A 14,162-nucleotide genomic window follows, 5' to 3' on the forward strand; every position below is an offset into this window, starting at 1 on the left:
TGTGTGCTCCCCATTGGAATGCTACCAACAACTACAAGTATTAAATCACACTAAGAAAGAGGCACCCTGACTCATTGTGTGTGTCTGTGTGTGCACACGCATGTGTGTGGGCTTGCTCACCTATGAACTAGAAGAATTTGGTCTCAGGGATTTGCCCCTAAGTGCTGTGACTGATGCTTGGATCTTTTCCATTTACATTGGGTTGTTCCTTAATTCTTAGCTCCAAGTGAGGTTTTACAGGACTTCTAGTTCTCCATCTATAGCATTAAACAAAAGCTTTTCATAGCTTTCCTGGAGTCAGGTATTATTTTCAATGAAGGTAGTATTTAAATATGCCAGGAAGTAGGATTTTTTTTTTTTTGTCCAGTCTTGCTATGAATGTTGGTATGTCTCTCCAGCTATCTGCCCCTCGCAAATTCCCAAACACACATGCATATACACACAAACCCACATACACACAACTCTTTTTTTTTTAACCAGGATGAACATTCAACTATAGCCTGAAAGCAAGACAATGTTTAAATATTGTTATTGCTAAAAAAAGAAGGGTTAAATTTGTCTCCTGTCAAAAGACATATTGAGTTATGACTCCAACACACCAGAATTCTAAAACAGCTCTGTCACATGGAGGCTTTGCTGCTGAGTAGACCAAATATTAATTTGTATCCCTGTTTTTTTCTCACTGTTTTGTGATTTTGTTGGTAAAATGTATACATAGCCAGAAGAGGTGGTCACACTTACCAATAATATTAAATATTAAAGAAAATGAAACTGTTCTGAAAGCCATGGTTTTATACAAAGATTTCTGTGAGCGAGAAATCTGCTGGTTTTATTTCCTCTCATCATAGTTATAATAGACCAAGCCAATATCAAGGTGTCCTCTCCTGTTTATTTCTCTGAGCATGTCATGGTTTTCTAAGTAGGTCAGAGCCAATTTTTTACATCTGCAACTTAAGGCTTGCCAAAATTTACCATTCAGTGGGTTCATTCACACTTTAATTGGCCACTTGCTTCTTTTTTCTGAGAACACAAGGGACCAATTGCACCTGCAATGAGCCTGATGGAGATTCAGAAAAAGGAATATTTTAACAATTCTATTTTGGTGTGCGACTCATCCTTTTTCACAGAAGTAAAAAAGTGACATTGTCACATTGCAATATGTAGCAATATATTTGTGATTATTTTACTTGTATTTGTAATGTAGATTTTGTTGCAAAATACAAGGTGATTTGACTCTTCAATAACTCTGTGAATTTGTTCTTTGAACTTAAAAAAGACTTCTCTAGGTTGGTAATGCAGACTCCTTGATATGCAAGTTTAACTTTGAATACTTGGAAAAATAACGAGACAACAAGAATAAAGCAATTAGTGTACACTTACTTATAAGAAAGGAGGAGCTGGTATAAATGCTGGAATAAAAAGCATGATTTTGATACTTAGGAAATATTATATATAAAGATTATGTAATCTTATTTAGATTATTATATAAGTTTTTTTTTTTTCCTGGCTATGTAGGATAGAGTAAGATACAGTACCTTTTGGTTAGAACTGTGACACTGTCCCATTTGATATATTCATTAATCAAAAGGAGAGTGTGGTTTGGATTGTGCAAGTCTAAGGAGCATGCTTATTTTATAGAGAGATGAAAGGAAATAAACCAAGTTGAGATGTATAGGGGCTGCCATCATGTTTGCAAGTATATTTTAATTGCTAGATAGATCAGATTGTGGTACATTCTTCTGCTTAAAAATCCTTCTATAATTCTCCTTTGTTTAAAAGAGAACATCCAGGCTGCTAATTTGGCCTTCAAGGCCCTCCATTCCTTGGCCGCTGCCCAAGTTTTCAGTATCCCCTCTTATCAGTCCCTCCAATGGGCTTTCATGATACAGAAGTGCCAAACTGTTCGCACAAACCTAGCTGTTCATCAGTTCTGTACCTTTGCATGCTGTTACAGTTATCCAAGGACTCCCAGGCTAGGAAGAGGCAAAGAAGGATTCTTCCCTAGAGCCTTTAGAGGGAGCATGGTCCTGCCAACACCTTGATTTTATACTTCTAGCATCCAGAACTGTGAGAAAATAAAGTTTTGTTTAAGACCACTTAGCCCATGGTAAATTGTTATGGCATCCCTAAGAAACTAATGCAACTCCCATGTCTTTTGTGAAAGTTAATGGCTAATGAGAGCCACTAATAGCCTTAAAGGAAGGCCACAAATAACACAGGAATTTCATGAGTAAGGTTGTGAGGCACACAACCAAGCTAAGAATCATGGCAAGCTTAAGGACTAGTGAAAAGCAAAGGGTATTACAACCCCACCTTTGGTTTTTACCTTGAAGCTTTCTTTTACTGGAGAAACCTTGAATTTAGTCTTTTTCAAGGCATCAAAGTATAAGGGTCACACCTTTGATTTGGTAGAAAATAACTTCATGTTTCAATCCTGAAATTAAGTAGCTTTCTATACGCTCACTAAATTTTGCTTACCATCTGGCTAGTTTCCTTATCACATTCCCCCCTCTACCACCACCACCACCCTGCTTTTCTCTCTCTCTCTCTCTCTCTCGTACTTTTTAAATCAAATGCAGCTGGTAAAACAAAACAAAGCAAACAAAACCATTCATGCATTTTCATCTTACCTGAGGTTCTCCTCCCCAATTCTACAAGTTTATTATATGCACACTCTACCTTTCACATCATCTCACACAACGTTTTTAGCAAGTATTTTTCCTCTCCGTAACATAGGTTGTCACTTGTTTAGCTTCTCTCCACAGTTCCCACCATTTTTCCAGCCTCCTATAATGGTTCCCTTGTTGACTGCTACCTGGTGCCACATCCACTGCCAGAGAGTTTAGTTTTTTTTTTTTTTTTAAGATTTTATTTATTTCTTTGACAGAGAGAGACACAGCGAGAGAGGGCTGGAGTGGGAAAAGCAGGCTTCCCGCGGAGCAGGGAGCCTGATGCAGGGCTCGATCCTAGGACCTTGGGATCATGACCTGAGCCGAAGGCAGATGCTCAACGACTGAGCCACCCAGGTGCCCCGTAGTTTAGGTTTTTGTTACAGCAGCAACCCACTTCTAGTCAATGTGTATAGCAATTAGCTTTTGCCTCAGTAATGTTGTATAACAAAACAACCACAAAGCTTAGGGGCTTAAAAAATAATCATGTCTTCTTGTGGGGTTGTCTGGGGAGGTCTGCTGATAAAGTCTGTACTGACTGGGTTTGGTCCAAGACATGTTGGGTACAAGTCTGCTGTCTCATATTCTCCTTTGTGTAGGTGGGCTAGCCTAGACATGTCCTTTCATGGAAAGAGGAAGCAATGAGAAGTCATGCCCAACTTTTCAATTATACTTTAAGTCTCTATTTGTGGACATGTCTGCTAATGTCCATTAGCCAAAACAAGTGATAGGGATTGTCTTCAAATAAAATACTCTGCCCATCATGAGACCAAAGGAAGACACACAGAGAATCCCAGCATCAATACGACAGGGAAGTATACCGCTCCCTTAGAGGTGAGGTTAAATATTTGCAAAATCATCTATCCTATTCTTTCTTTTCTGGCTGTGTTTAAAATATCTTTTTGGTTTGGTGTTCAGAAATTTCTGTATTCTGTGCCTTGGTATCCATTTTCTTTTATAATTATGCCAGAAACACTTTAGGATTCCCAGAATCTGATGATTGGAGATTACAGCAATTATGGGATTTTTAAATTTTGCCTCACCTCATTCTCTTTGTTTCCTTTTGTACATCCAATTAGATGAATGTTCAAACTTCTCTCTTTTTCTTCCATGTCTCCTAAGATCTATTTACTGTTTTTCTGTTTCTTTATGTTAGTGTGCTTCTTTATGGGTAATTTCTTTATTACTATATTCTATTTCACTAATTCTCTCCTTGGCTCTTCAAATTTTATATTTAAAAATATTTGTTGAATTTCAACTTCATTTGGTATGGTTTTATTTCCATACTCTTTGTTTTATTATTTTTGAAACACATTTGGCCAATTTTTATAGTCTCTTGCCCCATAGTCATATATTTAAAATCGTCTTTTATTTGATTAAACATAGTCATCTTATATTCTGTAGCTGACAAAATATTTGAAACTTTTGAATGTGTGATTTTGTCACTGCTGCTGATCCCTTTCCCTGGTGGTTTGTTTCCAAGTATGTCTTGTGATTCGGAGCTCATTGGCCTTGGAACTTTATTCTGTGAGGCCTGTTTAAAAGTGTATTTCTCCGAAGAGATTCTAATGTTGCTTCTAACCAGATGGTTGGTGCCTGGTCAGGGACTACTTAAAATTAAATCTTTGTCTTGCAGTTTGTGAATCACTTGGGTAGTAGGAATGAAGGCCTAAAGCTAAGTGAGGGCTAGTTTGTAGTTAGGAGTTCACAGGAGAGATGTTTTCTTTGTGCTTTCTGCCCAGACTAAAGAAAGACCCAAACAGGTGTGTCCCTTACCTCACACATTGCAACAAGTTTTTGTTTTTTGGTTTTTTTTTTCTTTATTCTTTTTCTAATATAGAATTGAAGAATCTTGCATAAAACTTTTAGGTGATTTCTCCCTCTCCTTGTACAGGTCCTCATCCTTTTCCCCTCACACTTCCAGGACCAATAATTCAGTTCTACTATTACTTCTTCCAGCTATGTAATCATTTATAATTGCCTTAAAAATGGTTTAGTTGATATAGATCACAATACCCTCAAAAATGTTCTATATTGATTTGCTTACAAAATTTCAATGTAGGTGTTAAACTATTTAAAATAAATAACTCTGCAGTTTCGCTGTTTCTTGATTTTAAAAAGTTTAATTACAATATTGAGAACCAAATTTCTGAGTTTGACTTACCACAGCAATTTCCTGGAAGTTGCTATCCCAAAGGAAGTTGGGACAATTAGGTTACAATTTAATTCACTACTAAAGGTTGCTTGTTTCCTAAATTACCCTGAAAAATAGTTTAGAGTATGAACATCCTTATCTGAGTCTATTTGCAAATATCTCTGTAATAGCCTTTTTAACAGTATTTCAGGAGAGTAAATAATCCCTGAATCTGGTAACTTGAAAAAAAATCTTATTTTAGATGACAAGTTGAATACATTCTCTACCTTTAATAGAATGTTTTCCTTTTTATTTGCTTTATATCATTTCCTTAGGAAAAGGATTCAAATGTTCCTACATTTATAGCAAAGTGAGACAAATCGGAATTTAAAAAGCATCTTCCTTCATAATATAACCTTAATTTTAGTAAATGGAAATACACTTTCAGGGGAATATGAATGAAGCCTAGTAAGTATTTCATGATCTAACTTTTGAAATGTTTTATATAGGTCTGCTGTAGCTGAGCTATGGTAAATTTTGCTTGATTTATTGAATTTCATATTTCCTGAAAGTAAACATAATGCTTAAGGGTTTTAATTAATAGATAAATTTTTAAGTCTCTGTAAAATGTGTAGAAAAGTTAGGCTTCTTAAAGGATATTCTAAATGTCTTATCTCTAAAGGTCTGACCAGGAGCTGTGGTGATACATGCAGAAAAAATATTACATCTGTTGCTTTATACAATACTCTTATACTTAATCATTAACCTACTCTGAGATGGATAATGAATTTACTTATATTTTTTCAAGTAGGTAAATTTGGTCTTTGAGGTCAATTTCCTGAAACTGCCTCTTTGATTCAATTTTAAAAGTTAGTTTGATTGAATTAGATTATTTGTATTAAGGTAAACGATGTCAGTCTTTGGCAGTGGGTTAAAAGGGAAGACTTAGCCAAAGAAGAAAGGAATGTATCGAGCTGAATTGAATTGACCTTTGCTTTTGCACCAGCAAATTTTATAAAAGAGAACATTTGAGTATTATGTGCACATGCTTTATGAATCATTAACAAAAATTAGTGACAATGCACCTGATAAGTATTTGGAGGCTAAAATATATGGCCATTTAAAAACAGTCATGTCTTAATCTAAGGAAACAATTCTAATAAGAGACCTAAATAAATATTACAATGATATATGTATTCATGTAACTGGAAATACATCTGGAAAGGATGTAAGAAATTAGGAGTCAAGAGAAACTTACAGAGTCATGTTATTGTAGGACATAAGAAGACAATTTTTTTTTCTTTACTGTGGGAATCAGATCTAGGCTTGGGAATTTTTCTCAACAATAACTCTCCTTATTAATTTTAAAAGATATATAATAATAATAGAATATTTGCAGTTCGTGCCTCAGTTCTTCAGGAATGTTTACCTTTATTTCAACCATTGGCTGCCAGGTGCCATGATATGAAAGACCCATAAAATCAACCAAGGTAATGATTAAAATCCCACCATTAGTGCTGTACTCCTATGTATTAAAATTACTTTTGACTAATAATTCTATTTTAAAATCTAAGTGCTTTTGGGAAGATGAATACAATAAGCTCTTTACATTTCAGAGTGAATAGACATAACACAATTCTCTTTGGTCATTAGAGTGTTTATTGCTTTGGATGAAGAAGAAGAACTCAAAGATGGGGGAAAATGCAGACAGAAAAGACTAGGGGATTAAGACAGACTTTGACCAAACTTGAAGATAATGATGAAAAAGAAAATTTCCATTTAGAAACTTTTACTGATTTAAGTAAGCACTTAACAATTTTTTTCTAACTTAAAAATAATCCATTCATGTTGACAGATGACACTGAGTTCATTGATTTTAAGTTATATGCTCTACTTGTGGTAGATAGTCTTTTTACTTAAGTAGAATCACTTTTGTGGGAGATTGACCGATCTGGATTTCAGTTCCTATTATTTAATAACCTCCAAGTAGTTAAGTCCAATGATCAATTCTTGGTACTCACTTTACTAGAACTATCAGCAACATTAGACATAATAGATCATTCTTTCTGACTTTCAAACACTTTACTCTATTGACTACTAAGATAAACATAACATCATGGTTTTTCACTCACTTTAGTGGCTGTTCCTCTTCATTAAGCTTTTCTATTTTTCTTTCTTTTTTAAGATTTTGTTTTTAAGTAATCTCTACACCCAACAATAGAGCTTGAGCTCACAACACAGAGATCAAGAGTCATATGCTATACTGACAGCAAACCAGGAACCCTAAAATAGCTTTACTATTTTTCTTTAATCCTTCTATTTTATAAATATTGGAATATCCTACAGTTTTCTTTATACTTTTTCTCTTCTTTAACTACATTTCTTTCAAATGCTCTGTAGTTTTAAATATCATTTACATGCTGATGATTACCAAATATATATCTAAAGGACTCAAAAACCTTTCTTCTAAACTTTAGATTGTTATGTATAGCCATGAACTCAACCTATCTACTAAGAAATCTAATAGATAACTCTAAATTAATATTCTCAAAAATGAATATGCAATTTCTGTTCCTAGTTCTACAACTTAATTTTCCCTGTCTTTTCCTCTTAGTAAATTGCAACTCCTTTATGTAGTTGTTCAAAGAACATGAAAAGCTGGAGTCCTTCAGGGCTCCCCTTATGATCATACCTCATATCAGAAATTCCTGTTGATGGGACACCTGGGTGGCTCAGTTGGTTAAGCATCTGACTTTGGCTGAGGTCATGATCTCAGGGTTCTGGAATCGAGCCCCACATGGAGCCCCATGTGGAGACTTACTTGGCCCTGTGCTTCACTTGGCTCTGTCCTCAGTGCTTGGTTCTGTGCTCAGCCAAGAATCTGTTTGTCTCTCTCCCTCTTCCTCTTCCCCTCTCCCCACTCATGCACATACGCGCCTGCTCTCTCTCTCTTTCAAATAAATAAAAATCTTTTAAAAAATTCCTATTGATTTTACATTCTAAGAATATCTAGAATGTGATTACTTCTTCCCACCCATTCAGCAAGCTCCCTAGTCAAAGCCACCATCATCACTGGCCTAAACTATTGAAATAGGAGCTGAACCCTCTCCACTCTTTTCCTTGTGAACTATTTACCTCAAATAACAAGGATATGTTATCCTGTTTCTCCCCTACTTAAAAACTTTTGTTGAGTTTAGACAGGGCAATAAGGCAAGATAATAAATAAGAGATAAAAATTTTGAAAGGAAGAAAGAACACTGTCATTATTTGCAAATGACATGATTGTATAATAGAAAATCCGAAAGACATTACCAAAAAGCTATTAGAATATTAGGTGAATGGGACGACCATGTGGTTGAGCGGTTAAGTGTCTGCTTTTGGCTCAGGTCATGATTCTAGGGCCCTGGGATCAGGTCCCACATAGGGCTCCTTCCTGGGTGGGGAACCTGCTTCTCCCTCTGCCTGCCACTCCCCCTGTTTGTTCTTGCTCTCTCTCTCTCATGAATAAATAAAATCTTTTTTTAAAAAAAGAATTATTAGATGAATTAGCAAGATCAATATAAAAGAATGCAAATTGCGTGTACTCATATATACAAGGTCAATATACAAAGGATACAAAGTCTGTACAAAAGTAAATAATCTTACAATATACAAACTACAGATCACAAAAAAATTAAAATATACTATGTACCATAGCATCAAAAACATCTTATTAAAGATATAGGAGACTTATACACTGAAAACTGCAAAATATTGTTGAGAGAAATTAATGACTCTGTAAGTATATGTATAGGTTTACCACACTTATGGATTAAATGACTCAATATGATACAGGTGTCAGTGCTTCCCAAACTAAGCTGCAGACTCAGTATAATCCTGTAAAAATTCCAGCAGGTTTTCTTTCTTTGAGAGAGTTTGTGTTAACATGTATGTGTATAAAATTTTAGAAATGGATTTTAAAATTTATATGGAAATGCAAAGGACACAGAATAGCCAAAATGATCTTAAAGACAAACAAGTCAATGGATTCATATTGGTAAATTTTTGAGACTTATCACAAAAGAATGAAATTAAGATGCTGTGATGTTGGTGCAAGGATGACCAAATAATGAAACAGAACAGAAATTCCATAAATATATTCATTTGATATACAACAAAGTGCCATTGCTCTTCAACTGAGAAAGAATGCTTTTCAACAAACAATGCTGGATCAATTGGATATCTTTATGGAAACAAATGAACTTTAACCATTCTAAACCCATAAATAAAACTCAATCACTAGATTATATAAATATGTAAAGTAACTAATAAAGCTTTTGTAAAAATAGAGTACCTCTGAAACTCCAGAGTAGGCATAACCTCCTCAAATAGGACCCAAAAGCACTAACCATAAGAACAAAAAAATCGATAAATTGGACTTAATTAAAAATAGAAATTTCTATTTACTAAAATACACCATTAAGAAAGTGAAAAAGCAAGGCACATACTGAGAGAAGTTACTGGAAATGTATACCTCAAAAAGGATTTACATATAGAATAAATGAAGAGCTTCTACAACTCAACTTTTTTATAAAGATTTATTTATTTATTTGAGGGAGAGAGAGAGCGACAGAGATAGTGAGAGAGAAAGAGTAGGGAGGAAGGGAGAAGCAGGATCCTTGCTGAGCAGGGAGCCCAACATGGGCTCGATCCCAGGACCCTGGGATCATGACCTGAGCAGAAGGCAGACGCTTAACCGACTGAGCCACCCAGGTGCCCCTCTACAACTCAATTTTTAAAAACAACCAACCAAATGAAAAAAAAATTAATAAATAAAAGTGAGCAAAAATTCTTGAATAGACACTTCAAAACAGAAGATGTTCAAATGGCTAGGTGCTCAACTTTGTTAGTCATCAAGAAAATACAAATTAAACTATAATGCAATACTAATATACTCTTAAAAAAATGACTCAGATTAAAGAGCCTGATAATATTGAGTGTTAGCTAGGACATTATATATTTACACATTATATATTATATGTGATACATTCTGGTTAGAGTATAAATTGGTGTATTCACTTTAGAAAATTCTTTAGTGGTTTTTACCAAATCCAAATATACTTACCCTATGATCCAACAATTCCACTTCTAGTTATACACCCAATAAAAAATGAGTGCATATGTACAAAAGAAGACATGTACAAGAATATTCGTGGCAGTTTTATTCATAATAGTCTCAAATTAGAAACCACCCAAATGCCCAACAATTGAAGAATGAATAAATTGTGATATATTCATATAATCTTGGCAATCTCAAAAAAATCTGTATGTGCAAAACATGGAAAGTATCAAAGATATATTGACAAAAGAAAATTGAAGCAAAAACTGCCTATTTTATCTTCTCTACAAAGTTCAAAACCAGGAGAAACTAGTCTCCTTAATAGAAGTCAAATTAGTGGTTACATCTGAGGGGAGAAGGGATATTAAATGGGAACAGACTGTTGGATTTCTAGAAGTGTGGTATACTTGATCAGGGTGGTAGTTACATGGTGCTTGCATATATATATGTGTGTGGGGAGGTAAATGTACAATTCATCAAGCTACAGGCATACTTTACTCACTTCTTGTGTTAAAGACCAATAGCAAATAAACAAAAAGAACAAAATATCCAGTGGCTTTCTATTTTACTCAGAATAATCTAGAATTTTTAGTAGGGCTCACAAAGTTCATGGCTGCCTCTCTGACCTGTTATCCTTCTCTAATTTGCAGAGTGCTCCAGCTAAATTTACCACGTTGAGGTTCCTCAAAATATCCTCCTCCTTCAATACATCACAGGAAAGCCAAGGACAAGTAAGTTTGGGACTAGAACCAGTCCTGGAAAATTTGGCCAGGGCAGCACTTTTAGTTTATTTATGGAATTGATTGGTCTTTTTGCACCCATCCCTTTTTTCCCTCTTTTCTTAGGCCAGTTTTCCAGCTTCTTTACCTATATTCACTAGCCCAATGCCTGTAGTTTGTTCCATTTCTGAATTCCTGGAAGAAAGAATTTAATTGGCCCAGTCCAGCCTCTAGATAGTTTCTAGTGGTTAGATGTCCACTCCGTGCCCAATAAGCTATGGCCATGGAGAGTCACATAGTATAAAGATCTCAGGGTCCTACCTCTGAGGCAAAGGCTGTTCTCATAGAAGAGAATAAGGAGGAGAAGGCACATATATTACCTATAGATTAAAAATCGATGCCTATGGTGCTCTAAATTTTCCATTTTGACCATTGCATCAATATATAGATTCTCCCTTCCACTCTCACCTTCACACCCGCCTTAGGTGTATTGATGTGCCCTGAGGGCACCTTCCATTAGCACAGCTCATTCATTTCAAGTGATAATGATCATTCCTATCCCTCATCAGACTGCCCCCAAATCCATGAAAAAAGCCTTTTATTAATTATTATGTTTGCTTGAAAGAAGCACAAAGCTAAACAACACAAGGGTCCTGTCCTTGAGGTGCTCACCATGTGGTGGACAGACAAGTGAAATCACAATTGCAATGTGGTGTGTAAAGGAATTGAAATAACTGTGTTCTTATCTCCAAATGCCACTTACCTGATGGCAAAGCAAAGGGGAAAAGTAAAAAGTGGAACCAAATTTCTTAGGCATCTTATAAAGCTATATAACACAATTACTTGACACAAACAAATTACTTGTTTCTGTATTTTTATTTTACAGAAGTTGGCTTGATTTTTATCTAAGAGATAATGTTTGATTTCTGTCTAAAAGCACAATTAACTGTGTAGATAAGCAGTATATGAAATAAACAATACCTGTAGTTCTTATTGTGTATATATGTAAAGTTTTTTTAATTATAGGGTATTTTAATGTCCTATAATGTTAGTAAATGGTATTTTTTTATTGCTTTTGTAACAAACTTTTCTAGTTGGGTTTACAGAACAAAGAACATTTTTTTCTGTCCCATTTGAGATTAATTTGACAGCCTAATGCCCTATAACACTCAAATACTTTAGTCATACAAACAAGACCAGTATTTAATAGTACTTAGTATTATTTAGAAGTAGTATACTATTATTCATATACATACATATACTATATATATAGTATATTTAGTATTGTGTCCTACAAACAAGGACATTCTCTTAAATAACCATAACATAACCCTCAAAACCAGAAAGTTAGCACTGATATATTTTACCAGGTTCTATTCCAATTGTGCCAATTTCCCTAATAATGCAATTTATAAATGATGAAGGGGTCTAGTTCAGAATCACTCATGCATTTAGTTGTTAGTTTTCTTTATTCTGCAACAGTTCCTTAAGCTTACCTTCATTTCATGACCTTGACATATTAGAGGATTAAAGTCTAGTTGTCTTGTGGAATAACTTTCAAATTGTAGCTATCTGATGTTTCCTTATATTTAGAGTCAAGCTATTCCTCTTTGGCAGGAACGTTACAGAAATGATGCTATGTTTCTTTCATTGTTCCTTATCTGGTGATGCATGGTTTCAGCTTGTCCCATTACTGATGATGTTCACTTGGATCACTTTTTAAAAGTGATTATCTATCAGATGACTCAATTTTAAAGTTACCCTTTTTAATCTTTGAAATTAATAAGTACTATTTAGAGGGTTACTCTGACTCTATAAAAATATCCCTTTTCAAACTTTTAATTTATTTATTTATGTTTTTATAGCATATGGATTCATGGTTTCCTTTTTTTGTTCAAAGGGCTATAATCCGCTGCTATTATCATTTATTTTGATGTTCAGATTGTTCCTGGATTTGGCCAATTTGAGCTTATTCAAGCTGGCTACTCTTTCTTTTTGACATGTTCCCATTGTTTTTAGAGCACTTCCTTATTTTCTAAACTAAAAATATGTTCCAGGCTCATCATGTACTTTCCCTGTCCAAACCTGGACTAAGCCATTTGTTCAAGGAGCTCTCATTCTTTCATTAATCAGTCTTCTTCTATGTATCCAGTCTCCCATCTCTGTTTTCACTTCTTCCCCTGGGTGGATGCTATCCTGCTCAGGCTCTATTTCTATATTCCTGGATACTCACCTTCCCAATTCCAAGAGGTCATTCTTCACCTTACTTGGGCTCCAACATTGTTTGAACTCTGACTCCCCAAATCTTGCTGTCCTTTCTTCGGTGATAGGATCTTCACTCTGTATAGACTCCAACACCCTGCTCTGGACCATTGAGACAACCCCTCACTTCCCCCACTATAGACTGTTTATCCACCTGAGAGCTTTAGAATTGAAATGCTCAGAACAGGAAGACACCTATACTATACTTTTAATTGGTCAATGAGAATTGTGTGGATCTTTTAGGAGAAGAAAATTCTTTGCTGGCACAGTGTAAGGGAAAAATAAGTAAAAGACAGGATTTTTATTCTCAAGGAGATTTTCAGGGTAATTGGAGAGATAAGACAACTCATTTTATCTTTAGAATAATTCTGTAAGGCATAGATTAGTATCCTTATCTGAGCACAGCTATTAAGAATATGAACTTATTTTCTTTGAGGGGATAATTTCTCAGCAGTTTTGGAATACTATAAATGGAACTGAAAAGAAAAAGCTGATGTAAAGAATTGGGATGCTAAGCAAATTCTGGAAAGTCACAATGACAAATTATACTTTTTCTCTGACTTGTTTTGGCTTAGAGTGAATGAATAGCATAGATGATATCCTCTAGGGAAATAAAATCATATTAATTTACATCATTATAATGCTACTGGGAAACCCACAAACCAAGAAAAAATAACCATAACCTTCTAGCATGGTAATTCCACAAATAGGCCAACTGTTTTCAATTTACAAATAGGACATCAAGCCATGTTGGTGCCTTTCTTTTAGGTATTAGATAATTTTTTTCTGATTATGAATGCTTAAAACCTGCTATAGTATCTAAGATAAATCTCATGTATTTATAATTCAAGGGGGCATGAGAGTAGGTAGAAAGGAATATGAGTATAAAGCTAACCTGTCACTTGAGGGAGGCTTCAAGCTGTGATTAGGACACACTTGCTGCTGGTAACAAACAACCTGAAACCTCTTAGGAAACTGAAGGGTATGTTGGCTTATGTAACCAGAAATTGCAGAAGTATAAATGGAGATGACTAGAAGCAGAACCTTCATGTCATTAGGACTTTTTATTTTTTTGTCTTTCTTCCATTTCTGGTCTTTCTGTTACATTACATTAATGCTCCTCTACCACTGACCACTTTTCCACATGATCGTGGGGGGACCACTAGAAGCTCTAGGCTTAGCTTTTTACAGCTTCATTACCAAAAAAGAAGAGGCTTTTACCCTGAGCAACACTTCGAAAAAAATTCAGAGAATGAACTCCGGGTACACACTGCTTATTC

General features: G+C 35.0%; 1 long non-coding RNA gene across 6 annotated transcripts in view; it reads left to right on the forward strand.

The window, feature by feature from the left end:
* LOC118538154 (uncharacterized) overlaps nucleotides 1–14,162 on the forward strand; it is a 503,038-nt gene that overhangs the window by 13,065 nt on the left and 475,811 nt on the right. For all 6 annotated transcript variants that reach the window (XR_013446430.1, XR_013446428.1, XR_013446429.1 and 3 more), the window contains exon 2: nucleotides 10,552–10,632. This is a non-coding gene — a long non-coding RNA (uncharacterized LOC118538154). The remainder of the gene's footprint in view (nucleotides 1–10,551; nucleotides 10,633–14,162) is intronic.

The sequence above is a fragment of the Halichoerus grypus genome, chromosome 1 (genome assembly GCF_964656455.1).
Source record: "Halichoerus grypus chromosome 1, mHalGry1.hap1.1, whole genome shotgun sequence".
NCBI classification, from domain to species: domain Eukaryota; kingdom Metazoa; phylum Chordata; class Mammalia; order Carnivora; family Phocidae; genus Halichoerus; species Halichoerus grypus.